We start from the raw sequence: 15,114 nt of genomic DNA on the forward strand, positions 1-15,114 counted from the left end.
ACGGGTCCGCGACTACTTCTTCTGCAGGCCGCGACTCACGACAGACTGAAGATGTGTTTAGAAAATATTAACAGAAGAAGAAGGCCACAACAATAAAAAAAATAAAAAAATTAAATTAAATTCGAATTTCAACGATTTTTTTTTTTTTTAAGTTCAGCGAATTTCGAACTTCAAGGATGAAATTCGGCCAAACCTGGTGACTTAGGTTGTAACCATATGAAAGCTTGAAAGGCATTATAAAATCCTTATACACGTTTGGAGGTGGTTGTTGTTCAATGTATTGAAGGAGAATATCAATAAATTTGTGATTTCCTGCACTTTCTTGTGTTTTTCAGACTTAACAGTCTGATATCAGTAGTTTCTATTATTGAAAACTTATGCATTTGCATCAAGAAGCAATTGGGAATGATAGAGGGGTGAACCCCCAATAGTTTGGTCTTTATTTCATTCTTTTTCATTAAGTTTGGAGGGAGATCTACTAATTTTTGTAAAACACTGTCAAAACCCTACTAGGGTAAACAGTGAGGTTCTAAAATGTATTACACCTCCATTCCACGTTGATCAAGGGCCAAATCTTGGTGGAATGGAGGGTACATGTATATATTTTGTTTTTACTTTCCTTGCAGGGATCCATGAATGGTTGGCACGTGCAAACAAGTTGTAGAGCGACTGAAATTGTGTCTCAGTCAGAGTATGTAGTTGATGATGAACTACATGCAAAGGGGTCATTGGGTGAGTGAGGGAAGGAAGCAAGGAGTGTGTGAAGAGGTTATTGAAGTGTGTCAAGTGGTTGCAAGCCAAGGAAACAACCTGAAAGTAAAAACACATTGACTGTTCCAGAATAACAGTGAGTACATTAGTTTGTCAACGCAACAAGAACTCAAGTGTTTGCATGAATGAATGTTGTTTGGGTTTGTGGTCAGGGTTTGGAGGAGTGTGGGAAGGCCCTATTGAGTACCTAATAACCTTTGAAGGCATTGAGAAGTGAGATGGAAGACAAAGTCTATGACTGTCCCTGCACTTAGTTGACTCTCTTAATTTGACAGTGATTAAACATCTCCACTTTTTGTGTAAGATTGAGTGAGTGTTGATGAGAGTTAGAGTGGGGAGTATTGAGGAAGGTCTAGGAGGTTCTTTGAAGCCCTCTGTAGTGTTTGGAAGCCCTTGAGTAAGGAAAGATTTATGTCGACATGACTGTCCTAAACGAGCGTTGTGGCTGTCTAGACCGGTATTGTTGCAGCAGTATTCATTGTGAGTTCTTGGGAGGTTGGATGGGTAGAGAGAGTCAATTTTGAACATGTTGAGAAGCCTTTTGGTGATGACAAGAGAGTATGTGTGTTGTAAGAAACCATTGCATATTGTGTGTTAGCATTGGTGGAAGAGTGGAGGTCCTAATTGGAGGTAGTCTAGGCTGAATGAACATAAAAGGATTTGAAGGTATTTGAATGCTTTAGAGCATGGATGTGGGTTCAAGATGGTTGAATGTGTATGGAGGAATGTATGTGAGTGATTGGATAAGGGTGTGAGGGGATTAGATGTGTTTGGGCTATTGTAGCCTTGTGAGTGGAGTAAGAGCCTAGTGAGGGATTTGTGAAGTTATGGAAGGATGAGACCTTTTGAATAGGTAAGTTGGGAGGTTTCGATGTGGATGCTCTGCATCACACGCAAAAAAACCTTCACGCGGCAAAAAAGGGCAACCCAAATTGCAACAAAACCCTAGGCACGGGTGTATTTGTCACCAACAAAAGGGCTCGCAAAAAAAAATGTCACCATAGAAGTCATGAAACCCGTCGCTGACAGCAGAACCTGTTGCTATGAAAACCTAGGTTGCTGCAAAACACTAAAACGAAAGCCAAAAGAAACATATAACACAGGAAAACAGATCGCAATGCCTTGAAATCATGGATAAACTAGAGCCGTTGCCAAAATTCCCATTCTACAAAGCGTGTGCTCAAAAAAAACGCAAAAATCTTCATAATTTACTATAAATCACGACTGGAAGCAAAAACGATGGTGTCTGCACTAGCACCAAAACCACTTTGTTCACCCATAAAACATCAACCAAAGAAGACGCAGACATTCATCGTACAAAAAAAAACAGCACTCCAGACATGAAATACTGACGCGTGCACCAGAAAGTTTTTGCACAGGTCAAAAATGACCCAAAACCAAGCCATGCAACCTTGAAGAAATTTCCACCAAATTCCTTCAGACACCCATGAACCTCACAAGCGATTGTGAATTACTGAATCCTCCCAAAATCCTACCCCTCCCCCATGAGGGAGTCAAACCCAGACCGGATCCTGCTTTGATACCATGTTCAAATAATCAATATTAAACAAGGGAGATCAAGGCTCCATAAATAGAGATTACATGACGATGTTTCTAAAAAGAAACAATCAGTTAACTGATGCTAAAACAAATGCTAAAAATAGCGACAAGCTATTCTAACTTTAAGACTCTAAAAATAACTTAAGATGACAACTAAAATGACCATTATAGAAATAATATAATATTATTTTAATAGAACCTATGATCCTAAAGATGGAGAAGGATGTCATGGGGATGCATCTCCCCTACCCAATCCACATCCCTGCCCGCCAGGCTCCCAAGTACAGAAGAACATCCCCTGGTCCCATTACCTGGGAAACCAGAGACACATCCCATGATAGCCTCCACAGCCATCTCATGGACACTCAAATGCCCCCTCAATGGTCTTAAAACATATGATTGCACACAAATGGCTGAAGAAAGCTTAAAACTTCTGAATGACTGCACACAGCTATAGAATGGAAGTATGCTACTGTTGGATGACTGCATATGAAAGTGTAATGATACTTCTTACTCTTTTCATCCGTGGGAATTTGGGTGACAACATGCAATTATGGAAAGAAAATTCAAAGTCGTTCAACGACTGCATACAACTATAAAATAAAAACAAACCCCTGTTGAATAGCAACATACAGTTGGTAACGTTTTCATCAATGGCCAATTCTATGACTACATAGAGCTGTAGGAGAGCAAACAATTATAAAATGAGTGTACAGATCAAGAATGAGCAAAAGCATGATTGCATACAGTTGTAAAATGAAATCATGCATATGTCAAATGAGAACATATAGTTGTAAGAAATGTATGTTATTGTTACAGCATCATTTATGATTTTGTATCCTTCCATCTTATTGTCATAATGAAACCATGCAAGAATGAAATCAGAAATTTCCTATTTTTGGCTGCTAGTGCTAATTTGAATCAGTGAAATATTACAGTGAATACTAAGTTTCAGAAATTATATATCTTAAAATTATTGTAACATGTTCACTAATTCATGTTCACGGCAATAAAATATACAAATTTCTGATTCCATTGTTCAGTGGTTTCATTACCATATAAAGTTTAGAGACTTAAAATAATTTATGCAATTTTATATTAATTAAAAAATGACTTTATCTAAAAATCTATGTAACTCTCTCATTAACGGACTTATTGACAAACTTAATTTTGATGGGGTCTCTCCAGAATATCTGAGGCTTGCATAAGCTGGATGCGTGTTAAAAGAGTCTTCAGGTCAATTTGTTGAAGCGGAATCTTTTTTCTTGGGTTCAAAAACAAATAATGAGGAAGAAAAGCTGACAGTGATAGAAAGTTGGAATTGAGCAATTTCAGAGGGGTGCAAGAAACTTATTGTTGGAGACTCTTTGTTGATGACCAGTTGGTCAGCAATAGGGGAGATTCAGAATTGGATGCTTAGGTTCTTTATGGTAGAAGCACTTAAGCTATGCGGAATATTGAAAAACAGAAGCCTTTTTCTTCGATTGCTTTAAAGAGTGTAATAAACCTACACAGTTTTTGGTTAATATTGCAGTTAAGCAGGTCGCATACTTGGCAGAGATAAGTCATATGTTTGAGGCTTCTTGGGCTAGCTTAGTTCCCCTCTTTCAAGCAGATAAGGTCCCTTAGGCAACCTTTTAAGGAACTAGGCCCTTTGTTCTTTCTTCCCCTAAACTTTTGTAGTGACCAACATGTTATTTCAATGGGCTAAAGTGGCCAGAAAAATAATTTCACTACAATTTATGGGATGAAATCTTTAAAAGCTGGCTATTAATGATCAACACATGCAATAGGGTACATTTTCCGCTGAAGAGAATGAATGTTTTAACTCACCTAAGGCACCATGTGCAATGCTCTTCCCAAAAGGCAGCTCTATTGAAAATCCAGCACCATCTGTTTTATTTACAGCAATCTGAAAGAGAAGGATGGTCATACACAATTTGAAGCAACACAGTGATTGAATAGGGGACCTCTTTTACCAATGTTTTTCCAAGTTTCCAACACTGGGGTACGCAAGGGCAGCAAATACTTTCCTATATTTTGCGGATATACATATATGCCACCCCTACATAAACTGAGTCACAAGGATAGCCAAATTTTGGCCATTAAGTTGGAAGTTGAGAAAACTTCAAAACATTGCAAAAAAATCATTGGCATTCATCCAAATATTCATACGGACATAACACGCTATCTTTTTATTAAAAATAAAAAATTTAAATGTTCCATATGGGTTTTTTTTGCATTTTTTGTCTGTGTATCTTGTGTGGATCTGCACAAAGTTTTAGGCAATTTTCGCATTTTTCCCGCTTGTGTATCCCACGTGATTGTGTGTGGAGGGGTCATTGAGGCAGGATTCATGGGGGAGATTCGTGGGTGAAATAAGGGGATATGTTCACTTAATTTTTTATTCCTCATGGTCTCCAAGTCAATGAATAACTCTATGCAGCACGTTGCTTAACATTTAAACCCTCTCCTCCATCCCCAAAACTCGATTGCTACCATCCAATCACTGGTCTAAAATCTGAAAGCAGTAATAGTTGTAAAAGCTCTGAAATAGGTGGCAAACGTGGCTTTTGTTTGATTGTAGGCTAACCATCAAACTGTCAAAATAAGCCAATACAAGTTCCTCATGTTTACCATAATTTCCAAAGATGAATAGTTGAAGATTCAGAGTAGAATGGGGACCATTTTGGATCATCCAATCGTCAACGTACAAATTGGATGCAGAAAGGATACAATTTGTTATTTACTGTGATTTTATATACTAGATGTTTACATATATTTGTTGTTTATTTATATATTTATTTTATATAAAGTATATTATCATTTTTACTTAATTTCTATTTTAAATAATATAACTTATTATACACACACATATAATTTCAATCAACCTGTAAGAAATTTGATTGTTTTATTTACTTTCCTTGAGCTGTGAGAGAGAGAGAGGAAGAGAGAGAATGCAGAAGAGAGAGCTTTGAATATAAAATAAATATAAATATAATATTATAAAATTACATATTTATATTATATAAAAATTGATATTTTTTAATACACACACGAACCTTACCTATATCCAGGAAAAACAAAAAAATGCCTATCAATTTACCTAAACTTAGTTATTTAGCAATGTTAAACTATTTTGATAATTTTGAGGTTACATTACTTACATTTAAATAAAACTTATATAAGGCAAGGCCTGCTAATGGGCCTGAGTGGGTTAATCCATCTTCGAAGCAGAAGCCAGATAAGGCGTGGATTAAAATCAATTTTGATGGGGCTTCGAAAGGCAACCCCGGGCCCTCCAGAGCAAGCTGTGTAGCTAGAGATGAGCTAGAGAATAGCCTGGCAATTGGAGCCCAAAAACTATGGGATGAAACAAACAATGAAGCTGGAGCCAGTGCGGCTTTACTGGCAATCAACATGGCTTGCCAAATATTGATTCCCAAACTGCACCTGGAAGGAGATTCGCAAATAATGGTAAATGCCTTGCAAAAGGGGAAACACAAAATTGTAGACTTCATGAAATTGTTAAAATTATTAGGGATAAATTTAAAATGTATTTAGATTTTAAAATATCCCATGTTAAAAGGAACAAAATAAAGGTGGCAGACACCTTATCAAAATGGGCAAACAGTTTAAAGGCCGGTAATGATGAATTCTGGTGGCTTGATTTCCGAGACATGCAAATAGAGGGATTGGAGGTACGATCAGTGACTTGAAGTGATGTGAGAGCATAAAACATTTATTGCAGAGAGTAATGTCTAGCAGAAGTGTGTGAGCGGCTATAAATGGTAGCTGTTCAATGAATTTTTTCACACTGTATGCTGGTGGGTTGCAAAGAAGATGAGAAGGGATGGAGGGAAATTTCTCCTTTCGGACAGTAAAGCAGTAGTTGGTGTTCATTGGGAAGATCACAGATGATCGTCTAAGAAATATATTCTCTTTCGGTGATCCCATGCTCTTCCAATTGGTATACATGATTCTGGGGGATGAAAATATAGCTTCGTAGAGCAAACATTGTCTCACTCTTCCTAGCATGGTGCTTGGAGTTTGGGGATAAAGAGACGACACGGTGGATCATGTTGGCAGTGGTAAAGAGTGAGTGGCGCCTTAAGTGAGTGGCTCCCTAAAAATGTTGTAATCCACAATATAAAGGCAAAGATGAAAATATCTCTATATCTGAAATGATTCCATCAGAAAACACTTTAAAAAAAGGAACAATGAAGGGAATAATCATGGTTTATGACTAATGACCTTCAATATTCACATTGCTCACACAAGTGAAACACGCCTTGCTTCAGGCCAAATAAGATGACTTTCTACAAAATATACAAGTGGCTGAAAAGGCACCTCAAAAAAGTTGGATACACAATTTGCTTGATATGTTTTGCTGCACTACAGACTATGTAACATTGGGTTCATATTTGACACTCTTATTCTCATTGTGTTCTAACCTTGGTGATCCTATGTTCATCAAGAGAACAATTTGGATTGTTACGTAGCACTCTTCAATTGTTTTGTCCTACAAAGTAACAGACTGGGAACTTTATATGTTCAATGCTTCTACTTCTATTTCTCAACTTGGGGCACTGTAGTTACTAAGTATACATTTACTTGTCTACCTTGTTATTTCAGATCATGATTAAAGTAATATTTGAGATCGCAAACAATGTAATAGACAACAAGCTTCTTGCCAATGTCCTACAAGTCATTTTCTTAAGCTCAACTTTGATGAAGCTTCGAGGGGCAACGCAAGTTATGTTGGGGCAGCTGTCTGGATCTAAGATTCTTTGAGCCTCTTTGTAAAAGGTGGCTCCTTTTTTGATTCATTGGGGGGATCTACTAATGAAGTACCTTTGCATGGCCTCTAGCTTGGGTTGTAAGCACCTCGTTTTTTAGGATGATTTGCCTTGTTATCTAGGGTCTTCGCAAAATGGAGTGTCCAAGCTAGAGGCTTCAGAAATTTTTCAATGAGCCCTTGGACTTCTGTTAGAGTTTTACGGACATTGTTTTACCATTGCTTCCAAGAAAGCAGCCAAGCCACAAAACTCTTGGCTAAGGAAGGGATGAAGCAATACCTATTTTTACTCTAGTTAGTGATCACTTAGATTATTCCTCCAAATCAGATAAAGTCTTATTTGATCATAGACTTCTTTAAGATTTTGCTTTTTAAGATTTGTGCCTACAAACTCTTCTGTTTTTTACCAAAGGCAGTTAGTTCACTGTGGTAATGCCTAAGTTACCGATTCGGGTACAGATATGGATACGGATTTGTGGATTCAGCAAACAAACAAAAAGTCTTGGGTACGGGTACGGGTACATACGTACACATGTATATATATTTTTTAATTATATATAATACATATTATGTCATATATTATATATATGTTCAAACATCAAAATTATATATATTCAAACATACAAATATGAAACATAAAATGTAACTTTCCCATATAATGATAAATAAATGATAACAGATAAATGATAATAGTTGTTTTTTTATTGTTTTTTTGACTTTTATGACCCATGGGCCCTGTTTTTGGGAACCCACCGGCCTTGGTTCTCCCGGGTCCCCCTGGGTTCTCCCTCGGTTCCACCTGGGCAGGACCCGGGTGGAACCCAAGGAGAACCAGGCTTGGACCAGGACCGGGCAAGAACCAGGACCCAGACCCAGCCTTTTTCCCCAAGAACCGGTATCTCAGGGTAATGCATTTTTTGCAGCAGACTGATTGTGTTGGTGGATTCTTTTATCAATTCAAATTTATTACAACAAAGAATAGTAGATTGTGTGTTTTATTTGGTATGCTCATGTTAGTCCCCATACAAACATGTATTTCTTTGTGGGCACCTCCTATTTATAGTACATCCTCTCAAATTTTCCTAGGCATTCCTTTTAGTGAGTTGTGACAACTACATCGGTCTGCAACTGGCACCACTAGGTTTGATGTAGTTATTCCTCTTATTTCTTAGCACAAATGTGGGGAGAACCCACACGCATCACTCTACTAAACCTAGAGATCCCTCCTTTGAGCAAAGGGTTTCTTGTCTATTGGCACCACAAGGTTTGTTGTAGTTATTTCTCTTATTCTTAGCATAGATGTGGGGACAGCCCACAAGCATCACTCTGCTAAACCTAGAGATCCCTTCTTTAAACAAAGGTTTTCAATACACGGTTGTAACCATCTTCAAGTCCCCGAATAATGTTCATCTCAATTTAGTTAAGACTTAAGAGTATCTCTAGGCCACAGGGCTATGGTCATACTTGTCTGGTGTGTTCTAGAGCTTCAATTTTGTCAAATTTTATTGAATAAACAAAAGCATCAGTGCCCTCTCCAAAAGTTAGGAAATGTGGTTTTCATTTCCTTCTATAGTCCCCTCTTATTGATAGTTGTTTGATATTGAAGGTTATATAGAAAATGTTGATGTATGGATCTAAAAATGATTATAATAAACCTCTTGTGTCCCATAATTTTTGGAGGTGATGAGTGTTTTTAGTTTTTACGTTGTCATATTTTGTAAGAGGTGTGCTAGAGAAAACATCTAAAAGGGAATAGATTATTCATGAACTCGTTCCTAGCCTTAACAAATTGTGAAGGCGGATAGCTCAAAGGGTTTGTCAGCAGGTCAACACATAGGATTTTATTGTTGTGGTGTCTTGAGCTTGGTAGGCCCTTTGTTTATTTCTTGTTTTTGTTTGTCCTCATGGTGTTGGGTGTTGGTCTTTGGCCTTTGTTGGCTTGTTTTCATGTTTCTCTTTATGAAATTCAGCTGCATGCATTTTTATTTATGTTGGTTCAATTGCTGCGATTGTTTCTGTCGTCATATTCAGATTTTTGTTGCTTAGTGGATGAGAGCCCCAAAAGATCCTTCTGTAATGAATCAATATATATATATATATATGACAAATGGCGAGACACATTCTGAGGACAGTAGTCCAAGACGCAATTCTTTGGGGATCATAATATATATATTCACGTGTGTCTCAAGCTTGTTAGGCCCTTTATTTATCCTTTGTTTTTATTTGCAATTGTGGTGTTGGGGCTCATGGTGTTGGGTCTTGCCTTTGTTAGTTTGTTTTCCTATTTCCTCACTATGGGATTGACCTACATGCCTTTTGTTTCATGTCGGTTCAATTATTATGACTATATTTGTGGTGGTATTTAGATTGTAGTTGCTTCATGGATGAGAGCCCCAAAAGAAGCCTCTCAAATTAATCATAAAATATATTAGTGACGATTGTTCAGGACCTTCTCTAAAACTTTAGTCCCTGTCTAAAGAACAATATGGAACATAGGTTTATATCCTAATAGCATTACTTATAATTGCACAAAGCATATAAAACTAGCAGTTGAACGGTTTTTTCATGCAAAGAAAAGCCGATAGGTATGAATGTCTTTAACTCGGCATATCCTGCAATCATAACTCTGATCTTTATTTAATTGCTGGTTGAAATGCATGGATGTTCTCAGAGAATAGCAACAAGATTAAAGACAAATGCTACCAGTAAACTCCATTTGGAAAATTTAACAAGCTTATTGCAAATTTATTTACATAACCATTTGACAATGTTACATTCATATTAGAATAGTATTTGAAATACGCTGCATTGTCTTCTATAAGAGTGTATGCTTCTCAATCACAGTACTAATTATTTTTCAGAATTTTTATCAGACTTACATGATTTACAAGCCTAGGCTTGTTCAAATGGATTATGGTTTATATAGAAGATGTCTCTCAAAACTGTATAATACAAGAGGAAGAATTTCCCGACGACTGATACTGAAACTGTGCATCTAAAAGGAGCAATATTTGTCTTGAGATGACTGAAATCTAAATCGCTCTTAAAACATACCTGAAAACTGTAAGATATTTGTCCATGTTGCTTGTTTGTTATGTCAAACACAGGGTTGGTTTGGCTTCCTCGTTACTGTATCCTCCTTATTCTAGGCTTTTTTCCCAAGATCATATCAGAATCATCAAGACACTAACTTTAAGGAAATCAGAAAACTAACTTTGCTTAATTTAGATTTTATTTGTGTCTAATCCTTCTGCTACAGCTGGAGGGACACGCAATTTGTTTAATTTGAAAGTAAAAAATGCACATTTATGTAAAGCAAGGTGCTGTTTTTTTTTTGGCTTAAAGCAGATTGTGGGCTACTGTTGTAGCACCTGCAACTCCAAAAGACTAGCCATTACCAAATAAGAGAAGATGGCAAATGGCAGCCTCAAACTCACAAATTCCCACACCCATCAACTCAAAGCTTCACCAGAAACACTCAAGATCATGGCCCCCAGATTCTCTGCAAGCATTCACACCACACACCAATCAAACGGTGGTGCCCTACACCATAAAACTCACACCTCTGTGCTGCCATGCCATAACAGATGATGCACAGCTGAAGAAGAATGCAGCTAATGCCCGGTAAAGAATGGTTCATCTTAAGATTTTGGCTTTAGGTTTAATTGGCGGCATCAATGGTATATTGTCATTGACGGTAAGACCAAGGTCTACAAATATACTACAACACACCCCACTCTCTTCTTCTCAATCACACAAAAGAATGATTTGCTCTCATACCAAACTGGTTACGGAAAAAAACACCCATGGTTGAGCCTAGCAGCAGACACATAAGGTTAAAAGCAAGGGTTAACAGGACACAGGTAAATAACACTTGTAAACAGCAAGGAGAATACTGAATATGCATTTCTATTGACACTCAAAATATCTACAAATCCTAAGACTGCTCTACTATCTATCTCCTCCCTGCTTACAAATCTCCAGTCCAATATATCCACTCTTCATTCAGTCTTGGTGACAGCTCCTAAAGCAGTTATAATTAAAGTTTAAGGAGATTTGCGGGAGAATTCACATTTAGAAACAACGCGAGCCTGACGCATGTTGATTCATTGCCATTTCACTGTTTTAAAGTGAACGATGGTCTCCAGGTATTTGCCATTTGTTTTTGTTACTCTCCCTATGCCCATGGTGTTTAACCTGGGTGGAAAACAGGCTCTGCTGCGTGGGTGGGAGGACACTAATGGGGTGAAATCTCCATCTAGATCAGCTTCCAAGTCTGGAATTGGATATGGAAGCTATGTAAATGACAACTATAGTTCCTGCGCCCTACGGATTGTAGGCATCTCTATATAGAAATGAATCTTCTGGGGTTCCGGATCACAAACCCTAAACTCTAAAAGTATCGAAAATGATATCAGAATTCTGGATCACAAACCCTAAACTCCAGACCCCAAATACATTAAGAAAAAGGAGAATTGAAAAAGCACACGAGCAAAACCTACCTGTGTATCAAAATTCTCCAGTTATGACAAAACAAAGGAAGTGAAAGACTTCAGCCTTCAAAGCAAAAACAAAACAGAAGGGAACCGTAACAATGAAATGCAGAACGCCAAAACAGAGGGAGCGAGGTGGGCATAGCATTACCCGCCAGGTGCATATGCAGAGGAGGCCAGTGGGCATAGCACACTTTGGCAGCTGCACGATGAGAAGAAATGCCAGGTGGACATGTTTAACACTCCACAGCACCGGGAAAAACCACACAACCAAAGAGACTGACACTTATCTGGCAGGAAATCGAATTTCCGGGGAGCAAAGCTCCCAGTTAAAGCCTATTGGCTAATTAAATAGAAAACTGAGAACACATATGATGGTTGATAATAATTATCAATTGTCAAATCATTAATGTTAAAAGATAAATCAAAATGAATTATATCATATTGCCATTACTCAAATTCTAGGTTAACTAGGCTAACCAGAAGAATGAATGAAATTCAATTACTACAAATTTAATTGCGAGATACTCAAGAAAATAAGTGTCTTTCATTTAGTACACCAACATTTTTTTTTTTTTCTTTTCGAGACCAAAGAGGTACAAAGAGGGAGGCCCTACCAAGGTCCAAGGATAGAACCCCAAGCACATTCCCTGTCCGGATATAGACACCCATAAAAAATTAGAATTCCTTAATGTAATTTTTTTTTTAAATTATTTGGTTTTTGTTATATAAGGTTGAGCACAAACATCTTGACCTCCTTGAGACATCATCAGGACATCAAAAACAAACTAGCATCCCAAAAACGATTCTACAGAAGGGTGACATCTCAAAAAAAATCCTCCAATTTAAACGGCATGCTGCACGTACATTTCCTAGAATTTTGACAGAGTGAGGTATGGAAGAAGATATTTTGTCCTCATCCCCAAAACATCTGTGACATTTTGCCAAGATCAAGAGGCAATGGAAAGCACAAATAAAAGAGAACAAAATAGATGATAGAAATAAACTGTATTCTATCAAGATGAAAAATATGATCAACTGGATCATTAAGCATTACATACAATGAATATGAGTCTGCTTATATAGGCAAGGCTATATGGATATGTGAGCACACAAAAATGACATGTGGCTCAATAAGAAACAAGGGTAGGTAGGAAATAGGTGTGGGTAGGTAGGAGAAACAATATAATAGTCCACATGAGGTGGATCACCCACTGAATGTGGAGTGTAACAACAAGATCAACACCATAAAAGGTGGAAATTCTCCTACACACACTATCCCAATGTGGCACAAACATCCAAGTGTCTCATACCCAAACTACTGTGAAATGCATTTCCTAAGTAAACTTAAGTAAGGTGTAATAATATCCAAGATGAATAATTATTTAGACCAACACCCCCCCTTAAGTGCAACTTAGGGGAATGCACTAAAGTCTACAATCCAACTAAGCAATGCAAGATGGGTCCTGGCTACGAGGCCATTTTAGGTACCCATGTACAAATGCAAATACATGAAAACCAATGCAATAAAATCTCTCACAAAGTGGGGAAAGAGAGAAAAACCCAATGGGAAAAAACCCTCCCCCAAAAGAGAGACGAAAGCTATACAAGAGAACTCTCATAGAAAAATGTGAAAAACAAAACCCCATGTGAGGAAAAATCCCCCCCATATGAGAGAAGAAGAAGAAAAAGAAGAGAGACTATGAAGCCCCCCCTCAATGTGGAATCTGCACCAATGATAGAAGCTCGATGTATGAAGAAATTGCTCCACGATCGTCGAACAACATTCCTCCCCTTAGGAAGAAACAAAACCAAAGGTGTATCCATGAAGTCTCCCCAATCATGAAGGGAAGATGTATGAAAAAAACTCATGATGAAAGGAATCTCTGAAAACTGCTCAAGTGTCCTCATGTCGATGTTGAAAGATACCCCCTCCAAAGGTGGTAAATTGTGCCACACTGCTGAAAAAGGCACTCCAAGATCTAGTGGAGATGGATGTAGAACATGTACCAAAGACTCACATGTCTCCTCAAAACATAAAGAGACCTCCTTCAATTGTTGTACATAAGTATCCACAATCATATCAACCTCAAAAGAATGATCATGTAGAGAATGAACAAGAGGGTCAGAGTGTGCCCTCGTAGCAATCGAAGAAGGATCATCTTCATCAAAGAGAAGATGAATGTCATCAATGATGTCTCCCAAATCTACAATGTAGGATTCCACAAACAAACTTGCAATGTCTGTCAAGTAATCATCCCGTGAATCTGAAGCTGGAAGACAATGAATATCCTACTGCACTGAATCACATGAAGGCAAAACTGTCCCACTATCTGCATCATCAGGTGCAATAGGTGATGTGATATCAATATGAGGAGATGAAATACAAGGCTCAAGAACGGGGTCACATGTGAGAATCCCCATGTTCAAGTGCCCAAAATTCTCCTCAAAATCTGAACCATCACAAGAAGTGTGATCAACATGTGTAGAATCATAAAATGTGAAATCATCATCATCAACAAAATCTGAAAAGGAGTAAACCGAGAATGCATGATCTACCATCCCAGTCGCAATGATAGCTCTAGTCTCCAAGTCTCGAATGAAAACTGACTCAAGTGTGAACTCCACAACTCTCTTAGTTGCGCCATGTGTGATTTGATAGATAGAAAGGAGATTGTTTGTCAAGTGGGGTACACACAACACATTATTGAAGGAGTTATCCCCAATGTCAATAGATCCTTTCCCAATCACATCCATGTATGTATGATTGCCCATCAATATCTGCGGCATGGTGCAAGGCTCAAATGTAGAGAACATACACTGCGAAGATGCCATATGATGAGAAGCCCCTGAATCTAGAAGCCACCTCTCTGAATCATGACTGTTAGTAGCACATAGAGCTTTTCCTTTTCTCGTCCCAAAAGAGTGAGTCTTCCCACTTGTAGAAGCCATGAATGCTTGCCCTTTTCCTTTTGAATGTGAGGAAGTGGAAGTTGATGAATCATCCTTCTTGTAGACATTAGGCAAATCAATGTTATGCTTTTTGATGATATGTGTGAGCTCATCAATCTTCTTAGAATGGCAACGACGCTCCTAATGACCAAACTTTTTACAATAGGCACAAGTAGATCTCTCCCTCTTTGGTGAGTTATCCCTCTTGGAAGAGGATGAATCTCCTTGTTGTGAGAAGATGGTGCTTTGTCCTTAGGCTTTGATTGCCATTTCTTCTTGTTTGAGTTGTCCTTTCCTTGATTTCCTTTGTTCCCTTGATTTGCCACTAATGCTTGAGACTTAGAAGCCTTAAGAATGCCCATGCTTATCAACTTAGTTTATTCCATCATCAACATTTCATTGAAAGCATCAAATGTAGGCATTGTGTAGCTTGAACCCATTGTCATCCTATGGGTTTGGAAACTAGAAACAAATGTTGCATATTCTTGTGGAAGTTTGCCTATCAAGTTGAATATCAATTGAGTATCCTTCTTATCAATG

This window comes from Cryptomeria japonica, chromosome 11 (assembly GCF_030272615.1).
Source record: "Cryptomeria japonica chromosome 11, Sugi_1.0, whole genome shotgun sequence".
In the NCBI taxonomy this organism is placed as follows: domain Eukaryota; kingdom Viridiplantae; phylum Streptophyta; class Pinopsida; order Cupressales; family Cupressaceae; genus Cryptomeria; species Cryptomeria japonica.